The 4,659-nt window shown below is 22.6% G+C and overlaps 1 pseudogene; it reads left to right on the forward strand.

The window, feature by feature from the left end:
• Positions 1–1,443: 1,443 nt before the first annotated feature.
• On the forward strand, positions 1,444–2,843 carry LOC118734165 (annotated as a pseudogene).
• The last annotated feature ends 1,816 nt before the right edge of the window (positions 2,844–4,659 follow it).

A 4,659-nucleotide genomic window follows, 5' to 3' on the forward strand; every position in this document is an offset into this window, starting at 1 on the left:
GGTGCAGCTATATTACATGAACTTAATAAAAATCATCATAAAGTTATTGAAGGTATAAAATTTAATAATCCCTTATTAATTAATAAACTTCGACTTCCTAATCGTTCATAAGTTATATTAGCTAAACAAAATAACCCCGATGAACATAACCCATGAGAAATTATCAAAGTATAAGACCCACATAAACCTCAATAACTTAAAGTTATAAGTCCACCTAAAACAATTCCTATATGAGCAACAGAAGAATATGCAATTAAAGCCTTTAAATCAGTTTGTCGTAAACAAACTAAACTAATTAATACCCCACCAATTAAACTAATTCTAATTCAAATATAATTATATTTTACATTTCTTAATTGTAAAAAACATAACACCCGTAATAAACCATAACCCCCCAATTTTAACATAATACCAGCTAAAATTATAGACCCTGAAACCGGGGCTTCAACATGAGCTTTTGGTAATCATAAATGAACTAAAAATATTGGTATTTTAACTAAAAATGCTAAAATTAAAGATAAATATAATAAATCATAATTAAATATAAAATTATTTAAAAGATAAAAATTTAATGTTATTAAATTATTATACAAATAAAAAATACTAATTAATATTGGTAAAGAAACTAATAAAGTATAAAATAATAAATAAACACCAGCTTGTAAACGTTCAGGTTGATACCCTCACCCTAAAATTAAAAATAAAGTAGGAATTAATCTTCTTTCAAAAAATAAATAAAATATAAATAAATTTATACTAGCAAATCTTAAAATTAAAAATAATAATAAAATTAAAATATTAAATAAAAATAAATTTTTATAATTATTAAATTTATTAACAGACTCACTAGCAGTAATTATAAGAGTACAAATTCAAAATCTTAATAAAATTAATCCATAAGAAATTGTATCAAACCCTAAAAAATAAGAAATATTTACAAAATAATTAGTACAAAAATTTATTATAATAAATAAAAATGTAATCAAAAATATTAAATTTTGAACCATTCAAAATGAACTACTAATAAAACAAATTGGACTAATAAAAATTATTATAAAAATTAATTTTAACATTGTAAAATATTAAATGATTGAAAATAATCATTTCCATGAGTACGGATTATTGAAACAAGAATTGAAAGACCCAATGCACCTTCACAAACTCTAAAAGTTAAAAATATTATACTAAAAAATCTTCTAAAATTTATTAAATTTAAATAAATAAACAATAAAAAAAATAAATTTAATACAATATATTCCAATCTCAAAAGTATTGATAATAAATGCTTTCGATTAGAAACAAATATAAAAATTCCAATTAAAAATAAAAGACATGGTAATCCTCAATAAAATATTATTAACATTAGTTTTAATAGTTTAATAAAAACATTGGTCTTGTAAATCAAAAATAAGATTTAATCTTTTAAAATTTCAAGAGAAAAGTAATTACTTTTTCATTAATCCCCAAAATTAATATTTTATATAAACTACCTCCTGACATTATACAATTAATTTTATATAGATCAACTTTAATTTCAAGATTTATTTTTATACAAATAAATCACCCTTTAGCTATAGGATTAATATTATTAATTCAAACTTTACAAATTTGTTTAATTACAGGATTAATAGCTAAAAGATTCTGATTTTCTTATATTTTATTTCTAATTTTTCTTGGAGGGATACTAGTTTTATTTATTTATGTTACATCCTTAGCTTCAAATGAAATATTTTCATTTTCAATAAAATTAACAACTATTTATTTAATAATCTTTATTTTATTTACAATTATAAGATTAATACTAGATAAATCATTAATTTTAACCTTTCTAGAAAATAATGAAATAACAACTATAAATAATATTAATTTATTTATAGAAGAAAATTCATTAAATCTTAATAAATTATACAATTTTCCAACAAATTTAATAACAATTTTATTAATAAATTATTTATTAATTACATTAATTGCAGTAGTAAAAATTACAAAATTATTTTACGGACCTTTACGATTAATAAACTAATGAATAAACCTTTACGAACCCAACACCCTTTATTTAAAATTGCTAACAATGCATTAGTAGATTTACCTGCACCAATTAATATCTCAGCTTGATGAAATTTTGGTTCACTTCTTGGGTTATGTTTAATAATCCAAATTTTAACAGGATTATTTTTAGCTATACATTATACAGCAGATATCAATTTAGCATTTAACAGCGTTAATCACATCTGCCGAGATGTAAATTATGGTTGATTATTACGAACTTTACATGCCAACGGTGCATCTTTTTTCTTTATTTGTATTTATTTACATGTAGGACGAGGGATCTATTATGGATCATATTTATTTACTCCAACGTGATTAGTAGGGGTACTAATTTTATTTTTAGTTATAGCAACAGCTTTATAGGATATGTATTACCATGAGGACAAATATCTTTTTGAGGAGCAACAGTTATTACAAATTTATTATCAGCAATTCCTTACCTAGGGACTACTTTAGTACAATGAATTTGAGGGGGATTTGCAGTTGATAACGCAACATTAACGCGATTTTTTACATTTCACTTCATTTTACCTTTTATTGTATTAGCTATAACTTTAATTCATTTATTATTTCTTCATCAAACAGGTTCAAATAATCCAATTGGACTAAATTCTAATATTGATAAAATTCCATTTCACCCCTATTTTTCCTATAGGGACATTGTAGGATTTATTGTAATAATTATAAGTCTAATTATTTTAACATTAACTAATCCATATTTATTAGGTGATCCAGATAATTTTATTCCAGCTAATCCATTAGTTACTCCAGTTCATATTCAACCAGAATGATATTTCTTATTTGCTTACGCAATTCTTCGATCAATCCCCAATAAATTAGGGGGAGTAATTGCATTAGTTTTATCAATTGCAATTTTAGCAATTCTTCCATTTTATCATTTAAGTAAATTTCGAGGTATTCAATTTTACACTATTAACAAAATTTTATTTTGAACTATAGTAGTGACAGTTATTTTATTAACCTGAATTGGAGCACGGCCTGTAGAAGACCCATATGTATTAGTAGGACAAATTTTAACAGTAATTTATTTTTTATATTATATTATTAATCCACTAATTAATAAATGATGAGATAACTTAATTAATTAAATTTAATAAGTTAATGAGCTTGATAATAAGCATATGCTTTGAAAACATAAGATAGAAATTCTATTTTCTATTAACTTTACTAAATTTAATTAACCACATTAAATAAATTAATAATAATTTTAAACTAATAAAAAACAATAAATAATTCAATGAAAAAGGTAAAAAACATTTTCAAGCTAAATATATTAATTTATCATAACGAAATCGAGGTAAAGTTCCACGAACTCAAATAAACACAAAAGAAATAAAAGTTAATTTAATATAAAATAAAATATTAAATAAATCACACCCCAAAAAAATTACACAAAATAATATTCTCATAAATAAAATTCTAGCATATTCAGCTATAAAAATTAAAACAAATCCACCACTTCTTTATTCTACATTAAACCCAGAAACCAATTCAGATTCACCTTCAGCAAAATCAAAAGGAGTACGATTAGTTTCCGCTAAACAAATACAAAATCAAACTAAACTAATAGGAAATAAAATAATATCAAATCAAACATAATATTGAAAATGATAAAAATCAAGTATATTATAACCCCCAATTAAAAAAACAAAAGATAATAAAATTAAAGCTATTCTAACTTCATAAGAAATAGTTTGAGCAACAGCACGTAATCCCCCTAATAAACCATAATTAGAATTCGAAGACCAACCAGCAATTATAACTGTATAAACACCTAAACTAGTACAACACAAAAAAAAATAGTAAACCTAAATTAAAAGAAAATAATTTAACAAATAAAGGAATACAAACTCAAACAATTAAAGAAATAAATAAAGAAAAAATGGTAGAAAAATAATAAGATAAATAATTTGTTAAAAGAGGGTAAGTTTGTTCTTTAGTAAATAACTTAATTGCATAACATATAGGTTGAGGAATTCCTATAAGTCCAACTTTATTAGGCCCTTTTCGAATTCGAATATAACCCAACACTTTACGTTCTAAAAGAGTTAAAAAAGCAACTCTAACTAAAACACAAATTACCAAAATTAATCTACCAATTAAAGATAAAATAAATTAAAAAAAAAACAAGTACTATTTGTAATAAAAATTACATAAATAAATTCTAAATTTATTGCACTAATCTGCCAAAACAGTAAAATTAATTATATTCTTTAACTAAAATATAATTATTCTAATACCTGGTCCTTTCGTACTAAGATATTATAATATATTAAAGATAGAAACCAACCTGGCTTACGCCGGTCTGAACTCAGATCATGTAAGAATTTAAAAGTCGAACAGACTTAATATTTAAGCGACAACACCTAAAAATATATCTTAATCCAACATCGAGGTCGCAAACTTTTTTATCGATAAGAACTCTCCAAAAAAATTACGCTGTTATCCCAAAAGTAACTTAATCTTATAATCGTTATTAACGGATCAATTAATCATAAATTAATGATTTTTAATAATTAAAAGTTCATTAAATTTTAACATCACCCCAACAAAATAATTAATAAAATTAAAATAAAATACATCCAAAAA

Source organism: Rhagoletis pomonella, unplaced genomic scaffold (assembly GCF_013731165.1).
Source record: "Rhagoletis pomonella isolate Grant_MI unplaced genomic scaffold, Rhpom_1.0 Rhpom_scaffold_00002, whole genome shotgun sequence".
Lineage (NCBI taxonomy): Eukaryota > Metazoa > Arthropoda > Insecta > Diptera > Tephritidae > Rhagoletis > Rhagoletis pomonella.